Source organism: Rhineura floridana, chromosome 4, assembly GCF_030035675.1.
Source record: "Rhineura floridana isolate rRhiFlo1 chromosome 4, rRhiFlo1.hap2, whole genome shotgun sequence".
Taxonomy (NCBI): domain Eukaryota; kingdom Metazoa; phylum Chordata; class Lepidosauria; order Squamata; family Rhineuridae; genus Rhineura; species Rhineura floridana.
Window position 1 is genome coordinate 87,560,064 of NC_084483.1, and position 27,235 is coordinate 87,587,298.

General features: G+C 43.0%; 1 protein-coding gene across 10 annotated transcripts in view; it reads right to left on the reverse strand.

The window, feature by feature from the left end:
- The window catches only part of FYN (FYN proto-oncogene, Src family tyrosine kinase), a 189,289-nt gene that overhangs the window by 126,661 nt on the left and 35,393 nt on the right, over window positions 1-27,235 (reverse strand). Inside the window, exons 1-2 of one of the 10 annotated variants that reach the window (XM_061623639.1) lie at window positions 7,416-7,435; window positions 6,055-6,235 (exon numbers count right to left, since the gene is read on the reverse strand). The exons of 7 other annotated variants lie outside the window; for them this stretch is intronic. The gene's annotated coding sequence lies outside the window, so the exon portion shown is untranslated. Of the gene's footprint in view, window positions 1-3,470; window positions 3,538-6,054; window positions 6,236-7,415; window positions 7,436-27,235 lie in introns of those variants that run through there. 2 more of the 10 variants (XM_061623638.1, XM_061623641.1) reach the window with 2 other exon arrangements.

Sequence of the window (27,235 nt, forward strand, 5' to 3'; positions counted from 1 at the left end):
GAAAAGGATAGGGAGAGTGCGACCCTGTTATTCTTACTTGATCTGTTGGTGGCTTTTGATACCATTAACCATGGCATCCTTCCGGGTCAACTTGGTGAGATGGATATTGGAGGAACTGTTTTACAGTGGTTCCAATCCTATCTCCAGGGTCATTTTCAGAGAATAGCATTGGGTGATTGTCTTTTGGCCTCCTGGCAGTTGTGCTGTGGGGTGCCGCAGGGTACTATCTTGTCCCCATGCTGTTTAACATCTATATGAAGCCCTTGGGAGCAGTCATCAGGAGATATGGGGCAAGGTGTCAGCAGTATGCTGACGATACCCAGTTCTATTTCTCTGTGACATCTGAATTGGGAGAGGCCGTGCAAGCCCTGGACCGCTGCCTGGACTCGGTGGTGTTGCGCCCCAGGCGCAAGGGGAGTTAGATCAGGGAGAGGAGTCAGATAAGGACGAGGTCCCCTTAAATATTAGCAAGTACCATCTCTGTTATCTTTTTGGTGCCTGCTGAAGACCTTCCTGTTTCAACAAGCCTTTCAAGTAGAGATCTTATCTTCATCTGCATCTGTGTTGGAATTGCTTTTCAAAGCTCTTTAAAGCTTTTTTAAAGCTTTTTTTTAAAAAAATGTTTTTAAAAATGTTTTGTTCTAATATATTTTAAAGTCTGTTTTTGTTTTTGTTTGCTGCCCTAGGATCCTACTGGGAGGAAGAGCAGGATATAAATTTAATAACAATAATAGTGATATAAAATCCATTAAGTCAAAGGGTCATGCACTACATAGCAGTAGTATTCTTCAATATTTACAAAGTTGCAGAATTTCTACTATGTTTAAACAAATTTTTGCTTTCAATATGTATGCACTTCATCTGTCTTTTTATCGAGACGTTTCAATAATCTTAGAGTTTATTTCAGTTACAGAGGAACCCATGAACAACATGAGGCATTAGTTCGGGTTGCATTTGGGCTTTTGGTACATTTGTTATAGCACATTCCAGGCTTTTGAGAGACACTTCACAGAAGACAAGTCGCACATGGAAAAAACACCTGGATTCTTTTATTTGTACCATACAGCTATGGAGCCCCACTGTGTGGAGGTGGTGATGACCTTTTCTGTGGTACTGCAGAGTACTGCCTCTGTAAAGGTTTAGACAAGGAGGAGGAAGGGAAGTAGGAATAATATCTAAAATAGGTGGTGTGGGGAGAGGGGGAATGCACAAACACAAAGTCTCTGGGAGGGAAGGAAAACTTTGCTGTTAAGTTTCCTCTCCCACTGAGGCTAAAGGCTGGCTTAGTCACCAGATCTGGGATCTGTTTGTCTCCTACAAGTCTCTGTCTTCTCCTGTGACACAATCTACCTATTCCTACTCACTCTCTTGGCTTTTCCAGAAACAGAAAATTTTCCAGAAATTTTTCTCCTGCTTTAATTTTTTACATGGAATAAATGGATGCAAACTGTGAATACAATATTCAGGGTTTTTTTGAAAACCCAATTAGCTGCTCCTGCCCCAGCCTGTTTGATGTGTCAGCTGCCATGACCTGCCCCTCAGTGTTTCTTAATAGCAATGCTGTGTAACCACCCTGGGATAAGCTCATTTTGTTTACCAGTGAGAGCAGTGGCTTAAAGGCAACTTTCATCCTGTGCTCCTTCTGTTGCAGGAGTGGAGAACCTTTTCAGCTCCATAGGCCAAATTTGACAAGTAGGCGGGGTTGCCCATCTGTCAATCACCTGGCATCAAAATGACATTTAGGTGATTGGGAGCTTTGAAGTCCTGAAGTAGGGACTTCAAAGCACTATGTGCAGCTTACCCAGCAAACTCTGGCTCTATTGCTCATCCGCTGAAGCCTACTTTCCCTTGTCAATACACAATTGGGAGCGTACTTTAAGGCTCCCAGTTGTGCACTGCCAGCTGTATCTCTACCTGCCCCACACCTGACATCACATATAACATCAGGCATGGGGCAGGTGAGTGTTTTTTTTTGAAGGAAAGGCCTTGTGGACCAAATTTGAACCCTTGGCAGATAAAGCCTGTCCTGCAGGCTGCAGAGTCCTCACCACTGTTCTTCTGGGAAAGGGCTGATAATGTCACATGAATACAGCTTGCTACTGGCTAGCTACACATGTGAGCCAAGGTACCATTGCCACAAGAGGGCAATGACTACACTTTAGATTGAGGGGAAACTATCTACCTCATATACCTCTGGAGAAGATTCAGCAAGTATAACAGCAAGGAATTTGTTGACATATCTGAGGGGAAGAGATCAGGGAAAGTCACAGCTGTTGTTCTATCACCTGTCAGGCTTCATGGGCAGCTGTAAGTGTCCATAAATTAATATCTTATTCTCCATCACATGATGTCCTCATCTTAAAGATATCTCATGACAAGGAATAAAGAGACAAAGTACCACAGATATACCGTAAGAAAGTCTTGCATATTCCATTCATGTTATGCACCTTGCAATGCCATACAATGCCTTAAAAACTAGAGGATAGAAATTCTTTCTCCCCACAGAATGCTACCTAGTCAGCCTGTGCTCCCATCTATCTGGATGAGCCTGGGCTCCAAACTAATTGAGGGCTCAATTCTAACTGTATTTAAAAACCAGTGAGAAGAAGAAAAGGTGAGAATGTAAGAGCAAGAGGTTTTGGTTTCTATATGATAGTTATACACAGGGAAAGATACCATCTTTCAAAATGATATTCAGATTCATGAAACTCTCATCTGAGCTAACTTAACAATTACATACATGATATTTGTTAAACTTAGATCTAGCAGAATATGTAGTTACAGTACAGTTCCCAAAAGAGGCTTCATCTTCATTTAAGGCTGCATCTTAACTAGCCATTATTGAGGCTGTGACAGAAACTTAACCCCTCACAAGAATGCAAATTCTATGGCTTCAATGGGCTTTAACAGCCTAATTGTGCAGGGTTTCAGCTTTGACAGTGTTTGTTTAAAGGAAGCAAATATGGTTTCTTGTAACACCTCACAATTACAATGGCAGAACTCCATCCTGGAATGAGAAATGGCCAAATCTGAAGTCTTTGTAAAGAAGTAGCAAGCACAACTTTGTAAATAAGCCTACAAAAGTTACTAGCCTGCATTTTTTTTACTAGCCTGTTTCCATGGTGGCCACAGGGGAGAGGAAGACCTCTTCCCTGTGGCCACCATGGAAGTGCAGGCTCCTTACCTCTTAGTAGGTGTAATAGCTGATTTCTATCAAGTGAGACGATGAAGGAGGGACAGAGCTATCCACACCTCCTTTGCGAGCCCACTCACCTGACTTCATGGAATTCCTTCTGACTATGGCTGCTAAGCAAGTTATAAAATACAAAGCTGAACAAGAAACGTTTCAGGACAAAATAAGGAATAAAACAGGGGAGAGTGATAAAGTTAGCTGTATCAGTTCCAGTGCTAGGTGATATAGATATAAGAATGATATCTGTCACAGAATTAGTGATAACTAATCCCAGTACCTGGATATAAACAGTGGGGAACCTTCAGCGCAGTTGCCAAATGCAGTCCTTTTAGAACTTTCTACCTGGCCTCAGGACCACAGCTCTTTACAAGGCCACACCCCCTCCCCAAAGAACACACCCCTCACCCTCCTTAAGTACTTTTGTTTGTCTGCCTCCTGCATGCCTCAGTGGGGAGGGGGAGACAGAGAGACAGACGGATGGACGGATAGACAGACAGACAGAGTGAGTGAAGACACCCGGCTTTTGCATGGCTGGAATAAAACCTATTGTACAAAGGTAAAAGCCACTTCCATTGCTCCAGCCAATTCTGCCTCTAACTGTATCCACTATTGGCATGCAGTCTTTGGAAAGTTCCTGTTGAGAGAAAAGGATTTCCCACCCTGACATAGTGAAACAGAAAAGGTTGCTGAAAAACAAGTTGCAGGTGCAAGCCTGGATTAAAAGAGAAGACTTCCCTAAAACATTATTAGTTATAAAAAAGCATTTTATTTAATGTTTCCTTTTAAAGCAATTGGACTTAAAAAAAAGAAGTCATATCTTTAAACACAGAGCTGTTTTTATCTCTTACACAAAGCCATTCTAGTAAGATAGCTGCATCACACCACAGGAGGAGAAAAATGCCACCATGTGCTTTAAATGTCACCCTTGTTCTACTTTGCTTTGACATTAGAAGTCTGGCAAAACATTCTAAACAATTGCCTAAGCAAGGAGTCCATAAGAGAGCACTCTGAAATGTGTACCCCCCCCAACAAATTTGGAAGTATTAAATAGAGGTGAGCAGCAACCACAAGATTTGGTTTGTATCATTTGGAAGCATCCCAATCTGTTTTGGATCCACTCTGTATTCCAATTTGATTATTATTGGGGTCCAAATCTGATATGTTAAATCTAAAGCTCTGTTTTACCCCCATTGACTATAATAGGGAATCTAAAAATGGCTATACCTTTTTCCTTTTCACATAAGTGGATGAGATTTGCAGGCAAAGAATCCACTGCAAAGTGGATTAAGCTGGCCAAATTTAAGGAAAATCTATCCAGGGATTTTCGTGCATGGAACTTCTAAATTTTATTCAAAAACAACACAAGGAATAGTCTCTAGTTTATTTATTTTTTGTTTTATGCAAGGATTGGATGCAAGCTGCAGGCCTGGCAATCTCTTCTGAGGGGATGAAACCTGCCAGTTTCAGAACAATGCAGTAGTTCTATCTCAAGGGCAGATGTTATTGTTCTGCAGAGAAAATGGAAATCACATTCCCTCCCCTCGGTTTTTTTTGACAATCAGTTTGAAAACTGGGGATTTGAGAGTGGGGTCCCTCGGTACAAAATCTATCAAATAGGCCCAGAGGGCTATTGTGCTATGTGATTTTACCATCTTTATAAAAAATGTGAAAAGTCATGTATTTTTCCTGCTGCTCCCTGCCCTTCTATTCATTGTCATATCTATAACTGTCACAAACAAAACAAGCACCACATGAAGATGTTGCAGTAAACCATACTGATATTTCACAAGGATAAGCCCTATAAATTGTTACTGTTATTATTTAAATTTCTATCTTGCCCTTCCTCCCAGAAGGAGCGCAGTATGGCAAACAAGAGACAAAACATTAAAGACATCTAAAAAGCAAAACATCTTAAAATATTTTAAAACATCTTTTTTAAAAAAAATTAAAAACATTTTAAAAAGCAATTTCAAAATATAGACACAGACTTAAAAGGCTTGTTGAAAGAGGAAGGTCTTCCTATCACCCATAGAGCTCACACAAGTAGTCATAGGAACATAAGAAGTTGCCCTATACTGAGTCAGACCATTTAGCTCAGTACTGTCTATACCGAATGGCAGCAGCTCTCCAGGGTTTCAGGCAGGAGTCTCGCCCAGCCCTACCTGGAAATGCCAGGGATTGAACTTGGGACCTTCTGCATGCAAGGCAGATGCTCTACCATGAGCTTCAGCCCTTTCCTCCCTCTCAACAATGTTGTGACCCGCCCTGGGACCTACTGGTGAAGGGCAAGTAATAACAATAACAAAATAATAATATCCTAGACTTGAATTCTGCACTACAGTGTCTATTATTCTGTTCAAGCTTTTGTTATTAATTCTGCTTCTACATGTAGCAACAAGAAAACAGGCATCATTTTTTTAGTTACAGAAAGTTTCAAAAATAATGAGGGAAGCAGGATTAATACATGAAGTACGCCTAGTACACTAAGCATGCCAATTAAATTCAGGGTTTATTATATAGTTTTTATTAACCCTTCCATTTGGGTTGAATGTCACTGACACAGGCATTCTTCCATTTCTCTTTGAGAGCATGCCAAAGAATAGGAAACACCATACATTCAGTTGCAAATAAGAGAAATTAATTGCACAAATAAAATGCATGCATCACCACTGTGTCTTTTCTAGCCATGGTTTGGCTGCTTATGTCCTATAGCCATTCTTATAAAGCATAAAGCTTTTCACTTATAAAGCATAACAGGATAAATTTGCCACAATACCCAACCCCACACACAGCCCCCAAGGTTTCAAAGGACGTATTTTAACTAGGTGTTACTGTGTATACAGAAGGCAACTTTCACCAACCTAGTGCTCTGCAGATCACAGGCAGCCAATACAAGAGACACTGTTTGCTCTTCCTATTCAGTCCTTGTTGCACTGGTTCAGTCTCTTCTATCTTGAGAGATGGCTCATCAAAGACATGCCCACTTACACATGCCTACATTTCACTGGATGCCAGGACTGGATACACTCCCTTACTTCTGTTCTGAATGGAGGAGAGGAGCAAAAAGCTGAAACATTGATATGATCTGCAAATGTAAGCAGAGTACTAAAGAGATTCTGCTCAGGAAACCAACAGTATGAGCTATATCGCTGCTTTTGGTTTCTATCTGCATAACACTTCTATCTCTTTAACAATGAAGTATCTGGAGCAATAATTATAACTATGGTTTAATCAGGTCAGATGTACTTCCAAACAATAGTTTACAAACTTATTTCAAATCATAGTTTCTGATTCTGGTTTTTGGACATTTGTAAACCATTGTTTAGCTATGTAGATATAATGGCCTAGTTTGGATGATCATTCCAGGTTTCATAAACCATTATTATGAAGCCAGAACAAGTGTAGGGGATGAATGCTTCTCTTTCATACCATTTTGGCACTTCATTTCTGGCTTGTATTAAGTCAGTTTCTAATTCTGGCTTAATGTCATATTCTTGCTTATTAACAGACATTATGCCATAGTTTCTGGTTCAGACGTAACAGGGATCTCTGGCTTAATACAAGCTAGAAATGAAGCACTGAAGTGGTAATGAAGGGAAGAACACAAGATTTGTTACTGGCTACAGATTGTGGTTAAGGAGGAGAAAGCTTAATCATGATCCTGGATTTGGATGACACAGCTGCTGTATCATGCTGAGCTAAAAGGACCAGGAGGGAACAAAGCAAGTGTAAGCTCATCTCTAGGAGCCAACGTGTTTGCACAATTCTGATAAGCCATAGTTTGGCTTACTGTGATGTATGAACAGGCCACTGTGTTGATGCTGCTTAGATTAATGTGTGTTCATTACTTATGACAAGATATGAAGCTTTCCACCTCATCTCAGTGAAAACAGTTCCAGTAAGAAAAGACTTCTCTTCCTCTTGGTGTTTTCAAAAAAACCCATTAAAGGGTAAGATAATTACAGTGCAGAGGCATTGCCCTTTCTTCCTGGAAGTACTGTGTGATATAGGTGAGTGTTTTCAAGAAGGAACTCTAATGCCGTAGCTTAGTGCTTCTGTAAGAATGTTGTTTTAATTCATTCAGCTGTAGCAGGTAACACTTAGAAAGTGCTGCCCAGAGCAGGTGAAAGTTATAAAAGCAAAAAAGGTAATCAGTTTAGGAAGCCCCAAACCCCCTAATCAAAAAACAAAACAAAACCCACCCTACCTAGTGAAACCTTACCTAACACTGCAACTTTCAGCTGCATTCATATACAGATGTGTTGTAACTCCAATTTAGAATCCATTTATAACCATGCATATTACTCTTCCTGAATCTCAGATGGTGAAGTGCAAACAAATCTGACCTCTCCCATAGTATCCCAAAACAAGTGGAAATCTTTGGAAAGAATTTGGAGAGGTGCAGTGGATGAATCTCTGCAAGCTCCCTGAAAGAGGCCCAAACACAACACTTTCCTATCCCTTTCCATGCCCTCATACAACAAGGGAGATCAAAAGGGGTTTGGAGAAAGGGGACTGAAAATAAAGGGTTGTGTCAAGGATTTCCCTTACCTTGTTAAGAGACTAAAATCCAACCTACTGCAAGGGCAGGGGAGGGTGGATGCACCAAAAGGTTTAAAGTGTACAGCATTTAAATCTAAACATTCTGTAGCAGTTTTTGAACAGCCCTTCTGTACTTTAAAAGCTTACTAGCGAATAGCTTTTAGTTTACACTACTGCTTTAATATCTGCTATGTATGGCTTATTAAACACTTGCAACAATACAATAATTTTATAGCAAGAAAAAATTTTGATTGTACAAATATGTTTCTAGAGAATATTCTCTCTATATAACTGATAATGATAAATGATTCTCAATTCATTTCCTTCCAAGAAGAGAAGGAAAACTGGTTTCTTAATCTTCTCCTGGAAGAAAAAGCAAACAAGTAACTGATAATTTCAACAGCTATACATTACAGAACTGAATTGGAGGTTCCTCCACTGAAAATTAATTCACCACATTTGATGAGGAGGAAATACAGGACTTGTGCAAATTTATCTTGCTTTCGAAGTTTATGCTAAAATGTAAAGCCATATAAATCTACAGTAACTTCTGGTATGATTATAGGCTCTGGGGACAGATTTGCAGCATAAATGCAGCTGTCATGTTAACAACTTTCTAACCTCCAAGGATATTTTTAACTCCACCCATGAAATTACAACTATAGAATCCTTTCTTTCTATTTTATCCATGGCTATAGTCACTTCTAAAAAGGAAAAAGTCAGCCCTTTGATGTTCTTACAATTTTAAAGCTATACTTTTTATATACTTTTTATATTTATAGAAACACTGTGTCATTTAGCTTGCTCTTAAGTTTAACTTCTATTTGTAAGCACTTCAAGATCTATTTCACAGAACAAATGCTGAGCAGAAAAGACAAGAGCACTTTAAATATACAAGCAGGTGCACTGATCTAGTCAGCAAGAGCAGAACACAGCTTATTGATGTAGCAACCAGGCTCTGAACAACATACTAGTGCCATATGGCATACTTTATTTTACAACTAGTTTTAGGTTAAACGATAACTTTAGAAATGCCTTCAGTGGCTTCCCATATAATCAAGAAGCGTATTTGATACCCAACATAACTATCCAATAAGTGTATAATATTTATTAATTCGTTTAATTTATACCCTGCATCCTCAGAGAATTTGTTAGTTATCATGCTAATTACAGTAAGGGCCAATTTTTTGGTAGGTTGATAATATAGGTTAAATGCATTTCCAACATGTGAAATGTTGTGTGATTAGCTCTCAAAACAATCTGCACAACACAGTCTGCTTTTAATCATGTCTGGCTCAATTTGTGGTTACATGGTAGGTTTAAATTGCTAGTAAATGAAGAAGCAATCACACAACTTCAAGCAGGCTGCTTCATTCAGGAGGGGTTCAGAAAAACATACCCAGGGCATACAGATACTACAAAGTTTTTTATTGGTTGGGGAAAAAAACTTTAATCAATATGGCTTTCTCCCAAGAATTTTGTAACTTTGTAGTTTGGCAAAAGTTCAAAGATTTCACTGTTTGGGATTCTAACGGCATAATCCTATGCATGTTTACTCAGAAGTAAGTCTTATTGTGTTCAATGGGGCTTACTCCCTAGCAAGCATGTTTGAGATAAATGTATGCCAAATAATCCTCTTTCAAGGACCATTCATCCCTCATAAAAGGGAAGGAATATTTGGTGACTTTTGGGGTGAGCAGATAATGGGGAAAAGTTATTCTCTCTTCCCAAGAATACCCTTTAGGCATTTTGTCACAAGAACCTGAGGTGGTATTCAATGCTGGTCCTACTCAGAGTAGACCCATTGAAGTTAATCGACATGGCTAATTAGGCTCATTAATTCCAACAGGTCTACTCTGAGTAGGACTTAGTTGAACATAACTCTTGATGTGGCCGGGAATACCCAAACCTCTGCTTGAAGCAGAAGTAGCTTCATAAAAAATATAAAGAATAATAAAAACCTTTGCCACCTAATCTTCAAAGGTAAAACTGCATCTGAAAATTCTTATAATTTGTCTGCCTCTGAAAATTAACAGGGTGTTTTTGCCACCCCCACCAATTTACAAAATTCAACCAAATACTTCAGAGCAGCATTAATTAGAGATTGCCTCCAAGCTTCTGTGAAGGAGTCACAAGTCCGTAAGGAGATGTAAAGAGTTTAAGTCTACCATATCGCAATGTATCCAGGGGTCTTAGGGTGCAATCCAGCCCACATTTACACCAGGCTGGGGGGAGTTGGATGTGGCAGATCTCCAGTTGAACTGGCTGAGTCCTTCAGCCAGAGCTCAGCCAAGACCAGCATAAGCCAGTTTAAGTCCTGAAAAGGGGGCATTCCAGGGGTGTGGGTGAGAGGACTTAGGCCACATCCAACTCATGCTTGGAGTGCTCCTGCAGGTCCCAATTCAGGCAAAAGTTACACTAGGGAAAAAGTCGGTCTAAGAAAATTAATACAATAGAAGTCAATGAACAGGGCTTAGTCCCCGGTAAAAGTATTTGGGAGAGCAGGCTTTCACTTTCCGGTCCCTGTACACAGCTCCTGGATGAGCCAGCATTCAGCCGATCCAGAGGCTGCTGAACGGCAATTGGATGCATGGAACTTTACACCTGCTTCGCTATTTTCATCTAGAAAGATGGAATAATAGAATCATTCACATATCAGTCATCCCTTAACATGTTATGCTGTGTCTGCCATGGTGATGAGTGGGGTTGGGATAGCATTGAATAAAAAATTATATTCTGGTTATAAACAGACAACCTCAAGTACTCAAAGCACATGAGAGGAATCTGGTTACCCTAGGACTGATTGGACACTGAGACAAAGTTAGAGTTTTAAAGTTAATGTTTCAGAGTTACTTTCTAAGGCCTGATACGTACAGGAGGCCATGGGGAAAGTCCTTACACACATTCTTAGATTTGCTCAGTCACATGAAAATGTACCTACCATGTGTGCCTGCCCATTCATATGTAAATGATGTCACTGATCAATGGCCTGGGTTGGTAGCATGCTAACATTACACATGAATGGGCCAGCACACATGGTAACTGCATTTAAATGTCATCAGCCACATGACAATCTTACACAGATCAGATCATTCTAAGTAGCCTGTATAAATAAGGCCCCCAAATGTAGTTTTGTGTGCTTCTTCCTTATGCCTTCAAAATTTTAAAAGAACATTGTAAATCATTGCTTCACCAAAATGATCTCTGAATAATATGGCATTTGACATATTCATGTCAGAGGAGTAGCTGAGGGCACAGGACTTGATCATCTCTTGTTGCTTGGCTTTCTTTAGCTTTTTAAATTGCATCTCTTTCTGAGCTTTTGCAGCATTTCTGCCTTAGTTTGGCATCTAAAAGGTAATTCTAATGCTCTCCCTCTCCAAGTCTCAGGATGGCTGGGGTCAAGGAAGGGAGAGAAGAAATGACAAGGACCCAGACCTTCCACCTCTACCCCTACTCTAGGCAGCTCACTTCAAACAGTGGATTCATTCACTTTTAGGAGAATGCTGTTGTGAACCATCCACCAACCCCCATTTCAATTTTGCTCTGGGTCCAAAAGCCCTCCCCACTGTTCTGCCAGTTTGCACTATCCTAACTTCCTTTCCAGCTAGCGCTGCTGGAATTCAAAATGTTTCACTTTCATTTTTATTTTTAATATTTCAAGTTATTCTACATGAAACAGAGTTCTGGAGGCTTCTACTCCCCTCTCAGTGCTTCTTTGGAGGTTTTTTCTTTATTCAAATGTCCTAATTAGTGAGAAATACCAAATAGAAAACAACAAATGCAAAGTAGGATAGATATTTTGTTTTTTCTATATATCCTCCCTCCTCCCACTCATTAGACACAAGAGCATTGTAGTCTACTATTAGATCCAATTGCTGCCTGCTGTGTGTCCCCCTTCTTCTATTTAGAGTTTCCATCACTGGCTGAACTATTTTTATCCAAACATTACGGCCTGTAAAATTATGATTTTTTTAAGCAAAAAAAAAAAAAATCTGCTTTAAGATTCTTTTACGACACAAGACTCTTTTGTTGCAGTGAACTTATGCATGTCTGTCCACTTCCTCCTTAAACGTTTCGCTGACCTGGACTAGGAAGGTACCATCAGAAAGCTCAGAAGAAGAGGACACTAACAGGCTAGTTATGGTTCTCTCAAATGCCTTAGCCCAAAAACTACAGTTGAGAAAACCCCAAGATGACTCACTGGATACTCCGTGCCCGTGTATTAGTAATATCACTAGCCAATATATCAGTTCCTTTCCTCACGTCATATCTATTTGTATGATTCCAAATCATAAGTCTGATTGATAAGACAGAAAAAATCAGAAGGTTGCCAATCTCACATGTGTGCTGAGAGGTGAGGTCAGTTCAGCAGCACTAAGGGGATCAGTTGTACAATACTGATATGAAAAGAAAGATATAAAAACATCATCATCAACTGTTTCGGAATGAAAACCTGTTATGTATGGAAAGTGAGCAGAAATTAGGCAAAGACATTTCCTAACAGAGGACAATTAATCCCAAACCAAATGCTGGCAAAGATATCATTGAAACTGTATGATGTTAATGCAATATATTTTTATGTCCAAATGGGAGTTTTACATTAGCGGCAGCTACTCAAAATGTGTGAGACTAGATAGTGTATGCGTGTAAGTGTCTAGTAATATCTTTCCTTAAAAAAAACTATACACTTGATGAGACACTTTCAATTTCACCAGGGCTTTTCAGGGGTTTGTCAGTTTCAATGGAGACTGTGAGGGAGAGAGAATTAAATGGGAGAAGTAGGGAGTAATACAGAAAGGCAAATTCAACACTATCTGGACAGTCACCAACCATGTTCTGATGGGATTGCATCTCCATCTCATTTCAGGGCAGTATGGGCAAGCAAGGGAAGTGTCATCTTCCACACTATCTACACTATCTAGAGGGGAAAGGTGCCAATATATAAAGTAGAAGATTATAAGATGTGAATAGTAGACTTGTAATGTGCGTTAAGGGAGAATTTCCTGAACAACAGTTGGAAGTTCTTAAAATGCATGTGTGATTTTGGCCAGAGGCACGTGGAACTATGCATAGCTGAGAGAAGAATAAAAGAAATGTAATCAATGAAGATAGGGTTTGTGTATCAATAATTAGAGCTGGAGTAGTAAATACTAGTAAGTTCATGCCAGTTTGTAAATTGATAGTGAGTCTTAAAGATTTTAAGGAATGGGGGAATTGTGATGATCGCAGTGGCAGTCAGATTGCTTTAGCACACCCACCCTCAAGGTATATAGCATGAGTGGAGGCCAGTAAAGAAGGAGGTTATATAGTAGACTAGGCAACAAATGATAGTGAACAATAGGTTATACAAAATAAAATGAGCTGGGATATGTAACACAGAAGAAAAATGTGGAGCTGGGTCATTATTCAGCTCTGTGTTCTGAGTGCATTAAAAGATGCATGCAAGTAAATCCAAACGTTTTTTCTTTTATTTCAAAAGACAAGTGCTGTAATAAAAAAAATACTGAAAAAGCCTGCATTCATAGTGGAGTAATAGGTGATTGTATGTGTATGGGTGCATTTAATATATACACATATATACATGGTAAATTTGCTCAGTATTTCTAAATCTGTTTACAACTCAAACAATTCTGACATATTTTTAAGATAGGCATTTTCAGAATGTGGCTGGCATATTCATTGTTCTGTATTAAATGAGGCTTGTGGCTTCCAGCTCATAAAAAACGTGATGGCCAGAGCTCACATCAATAGGATCACTTGTTGTCCCCCTCAGCTGAGATGCTAAAGGGTGAATAGTCATGGAAACTGAATAAGCTTTTCTTTTCCAGTTCCTAAAGAAGCCACATAGTTAAGCAGTGTGGGGGAAGCTTGCCTATACCACAACTGTTCAGTCAATAAACAAAGAAGTTAATTCTTCAAAGCTAGTTCTCTTTGGCGTCTATCAGGAATAATAAAATATTAGGTGCACAAATCTTGTTTCTTTTGAAATCTTAAAACAAGCTAGGGGCTAATGTTGTGTTTATGGTGGTTCATGTCTGAGGGCCAGGGGTTAATGAATTTAGGTGAGGACTGTAGCTCAAGGCCTTTTTATGCTTCCCTCTATCCCAGTGCTGACCTCCTGCATAGCGGCATATTGCCCATCAGAAGTCTGTACCATTGGGAAGCTACTGATGTCTCAGTGTCCTCAGAGTGTCTAGTGCTGACCCCTAAGGAGCAACAACATTGCCACTGAACAGAGATTGGTGGACAGACAGCATATCTAAGGGAATACTCAAAACCTGGAACCAGCTATGTTGTCCATCATTTCCAAGTCATCCTTAGTACCTACTTAGTTTCTACAGAAGCCACATTCCCCATGTTGTTACAATTTTCAAAGTACCATTAACCCAGGAGTGTAATGAGACAATTTTCGTTGGGCGGGCAGAGAAAAAAATGGGGGTGGGGCAGAAGGACTGGATCATCGGTCACTATAAAAGAGGTTTTGGGGGGGAAGTTTTCATAGGTAATGACAAAAATAAACCCCAATTTATGCATTTTAATTAGGAATTATGACTTCTGAAGTTTACAATAAAGCAAATCAATTTAAAATACAATATTTTCCACATGGTTGTGTAAACTACGTAACAGTGACTAGAAAGTAATGTATTGTGCAAGTCATCCTACCATAATGATCTGGACTGTTAACAAAGTCATGATTTCTCTGACTGTTCACTTGAAATTCCTTCAAATATGTTACTTTCAAAAGCCAAGATTACTAAGTTTGCTTTTCTCTGATGAAGCATGGAATGTATGGTGTCAGCACATGTGTCAAAGTTTAGAATGAATTTTCACACACAGCTGTAGATGCACCAAAGGTGAGTTCTGCAGCACACAAAGCGTACACGCATGGAAAGGCTTCCTTCTACAGGCACAATGTTTTAGTAAGCTTGTGAGCTGTGAGTTAAGTTCTCCTGAGGCAGCTGCTTCTGGGAACTAACTACCATGGTCTACTCTGCCATGCCAGGAAAGCAATTAAGAGGTTTCACTTTAAAAATTAAATAAATACCTATAAACATCACTTTTCATAAGGAAATGCTTGACACCATGCCACATAGGAACTATAAGCCTCTCCGAACTACAGGTGCTAGAATTAACTGTACAAGCACACTATCTCTGTTCTACAGAAAGGCTCTGGGCCAGCCAACACTGGTTCTGATGGCTCTACCAGCAAATCTCACATGCCCTATTTTGGTAGCGCATAGGTTTGCATGAGAAAAGTTAAATAAGATAAATTATTTATAATGATTATTTGCACAGTTCGGTAGAGGTCTAAAACTGTTGCAACTAAGGCTGTAGCCACATTATACTCTTCAAAACCATTTGAAATGGAACCAGATTGAAAGGATATATTTTTCAACTTTTGTAACAAACTGGGGGGGAAATGACCCCCAGACACACACGCACACAATATTCTAGTTCCCCATTGCCTGGGCTTAATTAGTTAGGTATCATTAAGCTTCCTGGGCTTTGGAGAGCCCGCTCACTAACCTCTCTGATTCTTCTCAGGACTTGCCCTGGACTAGGCTAGGCTGCTACATAGTCTAGGCCAAAAAGCCTAGGCACACCCACCAGATACACTAATAACATCCCCATCTACAGAGGCTGGCTGAGCACTACAGGGGAGGGAGGAGATGCTCTGCAGTGCATAATAATACTGTCCTTCCCACATTTCCTTCCTCTAATTGCAAACCCTTAGGTTTGCCAACTCCCTCCCCCATCCATCAAGATTTGTGTTTACCTCATTCACATTCTTAACTCTTATATTTGCTGCATTTGCCTTCCCTTGGTAACTTTGCCCTGCCCGTCTCTTTGGATGCCTAAACCGTATTTTTATTTTTTTTACAATAATTTTTATTCAAATTTTCATAAAACATAGAAAACAAAATCATAAAACATTCAAAGACAAAAAACAAAACAAAACAAAAATGATTAAACCTTCCCTTGGTAACTTTGCCCTGCCCGTCTCTTTGGATGCCTAAACCGTATTTTTAAAAGCTCAACTGAAGTTTTAAATTACTGCAATGCTAGAAATTTGGGGACTGAAAATTTCATTGGGGAGCAGAATTGTCATTTGGGTGACAATGCCCTCATTTCTCCCCACCCCCATTGCTACACCCCTGTATTAACCCTTCCTTGTTCTTGACACAGTGCCCTAACAGTACAGAAAATCATGATTCTTCCTTTCTCATAATTCTGATGTAAGAGGTTTTCCCCAGAGTATAAGAGACATGGAGGCTAAAATGTCTATTTGCATTCTGGCCATTCCCTTCAATGCACTGTTATACCATGCTACCTTGAGGAATGATGGAGGGAGATCTGCTGGCCTCCTTTGGTAGCATTCCTTATTGGGATAGTGTCAGCAGGGCCAGCCCCAGGCATGCCGAGGCCCTTGGGCCCCGGCACTCCCCACATAGTCCTCTGTGATGTGTCCCTGGAGAACCTGTATGCAGACCTGCCGGGAGGAAAGACAAAAAAGAGCCGGATACGGAGAAAACAATGTCGCAAGCAAGTGACATCCTAACTTTACCCGAAACTACTTCCTGATCTTGATTGTTAAGCGAGGGTGGTTGTGAACAAACACAATGAGAAAAACTACAGTGCTAACTTAGTCCTAAGTATCTATTATGTACATGACCGTTATAAATAGGATAACTTAACTGAGAGCAGCGGTGTCCTGAGGATGAATTAGTGGCTACGCCCCAACAACCAAATTGGGCGGGCCGTGATGGACAGGCATCCAGTAAAATCACCTTTCAGGTGATAACCAACGGTTCATTTTCCCTGAATGCCAGTCCATCATGTGGGACATACCAAAGCTGTTCCAGCTGGGTGGGTCGGGGCGAGCCAATTAAGTCGTTGGAACTGCCTGCTACATTACCCTTCTCCCAAAGGAAGCCTCAGCCGTCTATTTTATAGTGTCTAATAAATTTCAAGGGAGATGACCAATTTGCTGCTCTGCAGATATCTCCCAGGGAGGCGTTGGTTGCAAAGGCCGCCGAGGTGGAGGCTGCTCTAGTGGAGTGAGCTGTTATGCCCTGTGGTGGTGTGAGGCTGCTGGCCTCGTAAGACGTTTGGATGCAGGCTCTTAGCCAACACGCTAAGGTCAGTGTCGAGGCTTTTTTACCCTGGGACCTGGGATGTATGCATATAAACATTGCTTCCGTGGTTCTCAGGTCCCTTGTTCTCTTTATGTACGTCCTGAGTGCCCTAGTGACATCTAGGCAGTGCAACTCCTTTTCCTTCGGGTGTACTGGTCTAGGGCAGAAGGACAGTAAGACCAGTTCCTGCTCCCTATGGAAGTTCATGTTGCCCTTGGGGATGAAGGAGGGGTCCATCCTAAGGACTACCAAGTCCTTGTGAAAGATGCAGAGTTGGCGTGCAATGCAAAAGGGGCCCAATTCTGAGATACACCTGGCCGAGGTGATGGCAATGAGGAATAGGACCTTGTAGGTCAAGAGGTGAAGCGGGATGGTCTCTAGTGGTTCGAAGGGTGGTTGCTGAAGGGCCTGTAGAACCTTCTGTAGGTCCCAAGATGGGAAACAGTGAGTGATGGGTGGCTGTGAGGCCACTGCCCCTTGAAGAAATGCCGGATCAGCTGGCTACTGCTGATTGGCTGACTGGAAGAGATTGGGAGGAACGCCGAGATGGCCGATGCCTGTCTCCGCAGTGTAGCGACCTTCAGGCCTAGTTGGAGACCCCTGAGTAGGAACTCTAGGATCTGCGGAGCGTTGGCCTTGGAGGGCCAGATTCCCCTGGATTGACACCAGCCAGCGAATGACTTCCAGGTAGCCTGGTAGATCCTTGTAATGGAAGGTCTACATGTGGACAGGACGACATCAATGACTCCTGAGGAAAGGCCTGACTGCCTCAGGGTTCTCTGCTCAAGCGCTACACCGTCAGGTTCAACCATTCTGGGTCTGGAGGACCCTGGGATAGCAGATCTGGCCTGTGGGGTAGTCTCCATGGATCCAACACTGAGAGGATGAGGAGCTCCGAGAACCACGGCCTCTGTGGCCACCAGGGGGTGATCAGTACCAGTTGGGCCTTCTCCTCCCTTACCTTCTGCAAGGTGTGTCCTAAGAGGGGCATTGGTGGGAAGGCATAAAGGAGGCCTTTCAGCCAGCGCTGTGAGAGGGTGTCTACGGCCTCCACTCCCGGTGATCAGTGTCTTGTGAAGAACTGAGAGAGCTGATGGTTCTGTTCTGTCACGAAGAGGTCTATCTGTAGTCGGCCATATCTCTGCTGTATCTTGGTAAAGATTTGTGGGTGTAAGGCTCATTCCCATGGGAGAACCTGCTGATGACTGAGCCAGTCTGCTGTGGTATTAGTCTCCCCGCTGAGGTGCCCTACTGTCAATGATGAGCGGTTGCACTTTGCCCATTCCATGAGGAGCATGGTCTCTGCCTGTAGGCTCCTTGAGTGTGTTCCCCCCTGCCTGACGATGTGTGCCCTTGTTGTTGAGTTGTTGGTGTAAATCAGGACGTGGCTGAGCTGGAACCGCTGGTTGAAGTGAAGGAGAGCGAGGCGGACCACCCGTAGCTCTAGCCAGTTGATGCTGTGACTTTATTCCTCCCTTGACCAAGTGCCCTGGGTGTAGCTTGTGTTGCAGTGAGCTCCCCATTCCCTCAGGCTGGCATCTGTGGTAATTATGGTTCTTGGAGGGTCCCTGAAGTGGGTGCCTTCTAGAAGATTGTCCCTCCTTGTCCACCATAGGAATAAGAATTGGAGGTCCTTGGACAAGGGGGTTCATCTGTGCCGAGACCTTGCAATGTCTGCCTGATGGGGAAGCAGGGCCCACTGCAGCGGTCTGGTGTAGTGACGTGCCCAAGGTAATATCTGTATGGTAGAGATGAAGAGACCTAGAGCCCTGGCGAGGCTCATGATATCCGCTGCTTTGCTTCGGTAGAGTGCAACTACTGTCTTTCTGATAGAGCTTACTATCTCTGGGGAGAGACATATCAGGCCTCGCTTTGTGTCCAGCAGGGCCCCCAGGTGCTGAAGTTGCTGGGAGGGGGCTAGATGATTCTTTTTGTAGTTGACCAGGAAACTGAAGTGGTTGAGGAGCCTCAGGGTTAGGCTGACATGTTCCCGAGCGCGCTGTAGGCTGTCTGCCTGCACTAGAAGGTTGTCCAGATACGGATGTGAATCCCCTTTACACAGAGGTGTGCCACCACGGCTGCCATGATCTTTGTGAATACCCTCAAGCTGAAGGGGAGGGGCCTGTACTGGAAGTGGTGTTGCCTGAACGAGAACCTTAGGAATCTCCTGTGAGAGAGCAAAATTGGGATGTGGAGCTAGGCTCCTTCAGGTCGATGGAGGCCAGGTAGTCACCCACCTGCAGCGCTTCCCTGATGGAGGATAGGGATTCCATTTTGCACCTGCGGTACTTCACGGATCTGTTCAGGTGTTTGAGGTCTAAGATTGCTCTCCAGGAGGGATCTTGTAAACAAGACTGAGTAGACGCCTGAGCCACACTATGACTGATCGATCTCCTCTATGGCATAGATGTCCATTAGGTGTTGGACTGCAGCTGATGTGATGAGCCTTCTTGTCAGATCCTTAGGCACCTTTGATGGGATGAATCTGGGGTGTGGTGGGCTGGAAAATTCTATTGAGTAGTCCCTGGTTACTGCATTGAAGACCCAGGCATCCGCCTTGATGGCCTTCCAGGCGGGGACGAACTGCAAGAGTCACCCCCCTATGACCATGGCGTCATTGATATTAGTGCCTGCCGCCCCACTTGGGAGTGATAGGCTGGTAGCTGGGCCTGCCCCCTTGATTGGGTTGTGTTCTGGGTTGGGGCTTATTCCATGAGTAGCAGGAAGAAGATCTGGAGTCCCTACCTCTTGCTGCTTGCCTTCTCAACCGAAAGGGCTGGTAGGACCGGTAGGGGGTGTATCTCTTTTGGCCCTGTTTGTCCTCCCATTTTATGGTCGCCAGGTAGGGCTTCCTCTTTTCCTTGGGGTCTATGAGCACGTTTCGTCATCAAAGAGCTTGCCTCCAGCAAATGGCTTGGTGGCGAGGTTGGCCTTCACCATATTGTCTGCATCCCAATGTTTTAGCAAGATAGTGCGGTGTGCCACGATGTTGGCTGCCATGGATCTCGCTGTGAATTGAGATGCGTCCAGGGTGTCATCTGCGATAAAGGATGCTGTCCTGTGAAGCATTATTAGTGTCTTTCTGGTGCGCTCTGGGTCTTGGTCAGGATTGTCCAATAGCTCATCCAGCCAGACCAGGGCGGCCTTGGCGAAGGCTGAGGTGGTGTTGGAGGCCCTGAAGGAGATGGCATTAGCTTCGTGGGACCTTCTCGGGCATAATCCATCTGATGCTCCATGGGGTCCTTGAGGTGTGTTTCACCCTCCTTGGGAAGGATGGACCTTGACAAGAGGACAAGGATCAGACTGTCCATCGGTGGGACTTGAAGGAGCTCCATGAAGTCTGACTCTATGGAGTAGAGCCTGTTGGCCAGTGCCCTTCTAGTACGAGTGTGTAGGGGAGGCGTTCCATTCCGCCAAGGTGCTCATGCGAATCAGGCCTGGCATAGGTGCAGTAAGGATGGATGGTGGCCATTCCTACTTTGTGATTGTCCTTATCGGACCCTGGTTTCTCTGCTCCTAGGACGACCCGAACTCTTTACAGTAGGGGAAGGTAATCCAAGGACTGAAAAAGTTGCTGTGGAGGGGGCCCCAGTCTCTCCGCCTCTGAGTCTGTGCTCCACTCTGTCTCTGAAAACTCCTGATCTGACAAGGGGTAGGGCTCTAGGAGGGGCTCCCCTCGTGGTCTGCCTCTCGACATGTCGAAGGGACTTGGAGATAATTCCCCCTCCTCCTCTGAGGAGTATGGGAGCTCCACAGTATGATTAGGCTTGCATTTGGCTTTCCGCCCTCTAGTGGTGCAAGAATCAGAGGGGCGGGAGGCTTCCGTCACTTCTGCAGAGCTGGTGCAGCCAGCTAGTGAGCTAAACAAGACCTCCTTGAGTCTTCCTATCAGCTGGTCCAAAAACTCCAATGGAGGACCTTGGCTCGAAGTGGAGCGGCTCGATGACTATGTTGATCAGGCTGTTTGGTGTGACATCCCACTGGACTCATCGTCTGAGGCCTCTGAGATGGCTATATTGCCTGTATTCTGCCTCGGTGGACCCAGCTCCTTGAGGGACTGTTCTGTCTCTGGCATGGGTCCCTATGCCTGCTCCACATAGTCCATGTATTTGGCCCTGCTGGATGGCTGATTAAGAGGCCCCTTCTGACGCATCTTCCTGGTCTTCTTGACCTTGGATGGTTCCGACCGAATCTGGTTGAAAGGTGAAGACTGAGGGGTGCCCTGCCTGGCAGAAGGAAGGGTCTGGTTTGCGTTGAACTGAGGGGCCTGCCCAGCCGAGGAGCAGGGCTGATTGGGGTTGTCCTGATTAGAGGCCATGTAGGTTGAGTATGAGGAGCTGCTCTGCCCGCTGCTGCGATTGGCAAGGGGGGTGAATGTGGAGCCGGGTAGTAGTTGAAAGGTTGTCCTCTGGAAGGTGACTCTGCCCGCTGCCACGATTGGCGAGGAGGGAGAGTGTATATAGCTGGGTGGCTCTCTTCAGCAGAAGCCTGCTCTGCCCACTACTGCGACTGGTAGGGGGTGGGAGCTCCGCGTTCAGTCTTAACCTCAGCTAAATGTCCTCTATGGGGACTCTGTCACTGTACATCCAATCCAAGATGAGAAATGGAAAGGGAACAGAGAGAGGGAAGAGTGTGGTGACCTGCTAAAGGAGGTCAAAGGGGCTTTAGTATAAAGCGAAGACCATATTGATAAAGCAGAACAGTGAGATGTTAAATCAATGGAGGGTAATTAATGGATGCATTTAGATAGATAGATAGATAGATAGATAGATAGATAGATAGATAGATAGATAGATAGATAGATAGATAGATAGATAGATAGATAGATAGATAGATAGATAGATAGATAGATAGATAGATAGATAGATAGATAGATAGATAGATAGATATAGCAAGGGCATTATTATGCTTTATACAAACTCCAGCCAAAGATTTGGTTTTATTTACCCTGCATTCACATATGGTTAAAGTACAAGGCCAGTTTTTACGGAGCTAAACTCCGGTGTGTAGAAGAAGCAACTGCTCTTACAAATAATTTTCTCTGGCTACCTTCTGGTTGACCAAGAAACCCTTTAGCTTACAAGAGATGAAGATAAAAACCAAAGAAATGATGAAATTTTAAAAGGGGTAGGCCTAGAAGTAGGCATTGTGAGAGCAGGGGCACAGGATATAAATTCAGAAGAGCAAAATTCAGAAGAGCAAAATTACCACAGGCCTAACCACAAGTGCCAAAGACACTTGAAGAGAGACACTGCTTACAAGTGCCTGTACGCTAATGCTAGGAGCCTGCGAACCAAGATGGGAGAACTGGAGTGCTTGGTCTTAGAGGAGAGCATTGATATAGTGAGCATAACGGAGACCTGGTGGAATGGAGAAAACCAGTGGGATACGGTTATCCCTGGATATAAACTATATCGGAAGGACAGGGAAGGACGTATTGGTGGCGGAGTCGCTCTATACGTGAAAGAAGGCATTGAATCCAGCAAGCTCGAAACCCCAAAAGAGGCAGACTCCTCCACAGAATCATTGTGGGTGGTGATACCATGCCCCAGGAGGGACTTAATACTGGGAACGATCTATCGTCCCCCTGATCAAAATGCTCAGGGAGACCTTGAGATGAGATATGAAATTGAGGAAGCATCCAAACTAGGAAATGTGGTAGTAATGGGTGACTTCAACTACCCGGACATAGACTGGCTGCATATGTGTTCTAGTCATGACAAAGAAGCCAAGTTTCTAGATATTCTAAATGACTATTCCCTAGACCAGTTGATCATGGAACCGACCAGAGGGACGGCAACCCTGGACTTAATCGTCAGTGGGGACCGGGACCTGGTGCGAGATGTAAGTGTTGTTGAACCGATTGGGAGCAGTGACCACAGTGCTATTAAATTAAACATACATGTAACTGGCCAATTGCCAAGAAAATCCAACACGGTCACCTTTGACTTCAAAAGAGGAAACTTCACAAAAATGAGGGGATTGGTAAAAAGAAAGCTGAAAAACAAAGTCCAGAGGGTCACATCACTCGAAAATGCTTGGAAGTTGTTTAAAAACACTATATTAGAAGCTCAACTGGAGTGCATACCGCAGATCAGAAAAGGTACCGCCAGGGCCAAGAAGATGCCAGCATGGTTAACGAGCAAAGTCAAGGAAGCTCTTAGAGGCAAAAAGTCTTCCTTCAAAAAATGGAAGTCTTGTCCAAATGAAGAAAATAAAAAAGAACACAAACTCTGGCAAAAGAAATGCAAGAAGACAATAAGGGATGCTAAAAAAGAATTTGAGGAGCACATTGCTAAGAACATAAAAACCAACAACAAAAAATTCTATAAATACATTCAAAGCAGGAGATCATCTAGGGAGACAATTGGACCCTTGGATGATAAGGGAGTCAAAGCTGTACTAAAGAACGATAAGGAGATTGCAGAGAAGCTAAATGAATTCTTTGCATCTGTCTTCACAGTGGAAGATATAGGGCAGATCCCTGAACCTGAACTAACATTTGCAGGAAGGGATTCTGAGGAACTGAGACAAATAGTGGTAACGAGAGAGGAAGTTCTAAGCTTAATAGACAATATAAAAACTGACAAATCACCGGGCCCGGATGGCATCCACCCGAGAGTTCTCAAAGAACTCAAAGGTGAAATTGCTGATCTGCTAACTAAAATATGTAACTTGTCCCTCGGGTCCTCCTCCGTGCCTGAGGACTGGAAAGTGGCAAATGTAACGCCAGCATGGCTTCTGCAAGGGAAAGTCCCGTCTCAGTAACCTATTAGAATTCTTTGAGAGTGTCAACAAGCATATAGATAGAGGTGATCCAGTGGACATAGTGTACTTAGACTTTCAAAAAGCGTTTGACAAGGTACCTCACCAAAGGCTTCTGAGGAAGCTTAGCAGTCATGGAATAAGAGGAGAGGTCCTCTTGTGGATAAGAAATTGGTTAAGAAGCAGAAAGCAGAGAGTAGGAATAAACGGACAGTTCTCCCAATGGAGGGCTGTAGAAAGTGGAGTCCCTCAAGGATCGGTATTGGGACCTGTACTTTTGAACTTGTTCATTAATGACCTAGAATTAGGAGTGAGCAGTGAAGTGGCCAAGTTTGCTGATGACACTAAATTGTTCAGGGTTGTTAAAACAAAAAGGGATTGCGAAGAGCTCCAAAAAGACCTCTCCAAACTGAGTGAATGGGCGGAAAAATGGCAAATGCAATTCAATATAAACAAGTGTAAAATTATGCATATTGGAGCAAAAAATCTGAATTTCACATATACGCTCATGGGGTCTGAACTGGCGGTGACCGACCAGGAGAGAGACCTCGGGGTTGTAGTGGACAGCACGATGAAAATGTCGACCCAGTGTGCGGCAGCTGTGAAAAAGGCAAATTCCATGCTAGCAATAATTAGGAAAGGTATTGAAAATAAAACAGCCGATATCATAATGCCATTGTATAAATCTATGGTGCGGCCGCATTTGGAATACTGTCTACAGTTCTGGTCGCCTCATCTCAAAAAGGATATTATAGAGTTGGAAAAGGTTCAGAAGAGGGCAACCAGAATGATCAAGGGGATGGAGCGACTCCCTTACGAGGAAAGGTTGCAGCATTTGGGGCTTTTTAGTTTAGAGAAAAGGCGGGTCAGAGGAGACATGACAGAAGTGTATAAAATTATGCATGGCATTGAGAAAGTGGATACAGAAAAGTTCTTCTGCCTCTCTCATAATACTAGAACTCGTGGACATTCAAAGAAGCTGAATGTTGGAAGATTCAGGACAGACAAAAGGAAGTACTTCTTTACTCAGCACATAGTTAAACTATGGAATTTGCTCCCACAAGATGCAGTAATGGCCACCAGCTTGGACGGCTTTAAAAGAAGATTAGACAAATTCATGGAGGACAGGGCTATCAATGGCTACTAGCCATGATGGTTGTGCTCTGCCACCCTAGTCAGAGGCAGCATGCTTCTGAAAACCAGTTGCCGGAAGCCTCAGGAGGGGAGAGTGTTCTTGCACTCGGGTCCTGCTTGCGGGCTTCCCCCAGGCACCTGGTTGGCCACTGTGAGAACAGGATGCTGGACTAGATGGGCCACTGGCCTGATCCAGCAGGCTCTTCTTATGTTCTTATGTTCTTAAAGCCCCTGCTAAAAATACAAATTAAAGTAATTAAATTATAAAATTTTTGATGATGTTGTCCAAAGGCTATCTAGAATATGCAAAAAAAGAATGTTTATGTAATCCACGTTTGTAAAGGCATTGTTATTCACTGTGATATATTAAAGAAGTCCAACAATATGTTTCACTACTGGAAGCTCAATTCTAATTCCAGTTTTAGAAAATTAACTTGAGACTAACTTGGGCCGGCAATGGCTCTCAGCTATACATGTTTCCAAGGCAAAGACATTAAGCTGGACTGTGAATTGTAGAGTTACCTGGCGACTATGCTATAAAAGGGTCATTAGGATACTTACAGTACAATATTTTCAGCTACTCCCAATACCTATATTAGAAGATGACTTGAAAATGACTTGCTTCATTATGCCTTGTTCTGCCCCTTGTACTAGAGGCCATCCATTCATCAGATTTTTCAGTGGAATGACTATGTGAACGCACATCTGGATGAGATCCAAATGTTCAATCCAGTGAAAACAATACACTGTAAATAGCTGATCTGCACTCTATCAATGATGCATACCAAATTAAGCAAAGGAAAATCCATACTAAGAAACATGCTTCTCTGTGTGGAGCCTCTTAACCAAGCTGAGAAAACCACTGCAGTCTCTCCGCTGAACAGGGAAGCACCCAGCCTGAGCACAGGGACTGTGGTACATCGCCCTGAGCGTGGCTCCATGAAGCCAGTTCTGGAGATAGCTAATCCTGCTCCAGCTGAGAAGTGCCTGGCTCAAGAAGAGGAACTCCAAGGAACTGACATTGAAGAGAGCTACCAGCATTACTGTGCTTCTGCTTGTCTTTGGCTTTATGAATGAATACAGAAAGGCATGTTTACCTCTTCAAGTCCTTGAAATGGCATTGGCCCAGTGTGGGGGCAGGGAGGAAGGGTAGGCAAAAGAGCTTGTTTTCTCTCCCACTGAAGCCGTCTGTCATCAAAGGCCTGTGCTAGGCTAAAGGGGGGGATTCAAATGGTTCAGATAACACCTATGAAGCTAATTCTTCTTTACGTTTTAAAAGCAAAGGTGGCTAACTCCCATTTAAGGGGCCTGAACTAGTCCCCCAAACAATGTTTGTGGGGGTCCCCCCATTTTTATTGGTGGTGGCAAAAAGAAAAAATAGACAAAGTTCTAATGTCAGCTGAGTCTAGCATCCTGATGGAGATACAAATTACTCAGTTAGATCAATCATTTGATGAGCAGAGATGGGGTGATAACCCTTCCTCAATTGATCTGAATGGATCAGCTGAGGAGGCAGGCCTCTGTGTGTGTGTGTCTGCCTGTGGGTGTGCACACAAGAGTGTGGGGTGGCCCCCAGAGGGTTGGTCAAAAGTGAATGAGGCCCTCAGGTAAAAAAAAAAAAGTTAGCCATTCCAGGTTTAACGGTCTTGTGTGGGTGTTAAAAAATTGGTCTTGTGGAATGTGCAGGGATAATGAATATTTTCCACAATGATCAACAGTTTCCCCTTCTCTCTGGTCCTTTGAACTAAAGGGCAACATTCTGCCTCTCAGTCTAAAGGATTAAGAAGGGAGATTGGGGTCACAGGATGCATGCACATTTTGAGGCAGCATAAGGGCAATGTGCACATTCTGCCTGCCTCACTTGTTATGTTGGTGTGTGTTTGTTCTTGGGAGAGAGGCTGAGATATTCCTGCATACCTCAGGAGCAAGGAATATGCCCTGGTACATAAAAATATACTCCAACCCTCTCCCTGGGTCCATTTTATTGTCAGTCATGTCAGTACATGGGACACCAACTTGTCCCACAAATATGGATGGACACGGCATGTCTACAAATAAGACCAGCATTATAATTACCAAAATGTAGCTATAGTTGTGTTTTTTTAAGAGAGTAGAGGTCTCATCTTAAATCTGATAGCTTACATCTAGGATGGGAACTCTTTGGCCCTCCAGATGTGGCTGAACTACAATTCCCATCACCCTTGGCAACTATGGTCAATGGTCAGGGCTGATGGGAGTTGTATTTCAGCAACATCTGGAGGGCCAAAGGTTCCCCATACCTGGCTTATATGAACCTATGCAGTGACCTCATATGCGTCACCTTTGAATTTTAAATGTGTTTGCTATTGAGGATTTTATTCACAAATAGTTATAAACCTATATAAAATATTTTCTGATCTAAGGAACAATCTTTTAAAATGTTTTTTTAACATTATTTGTTATTGTTACAGATTTTTTGTAC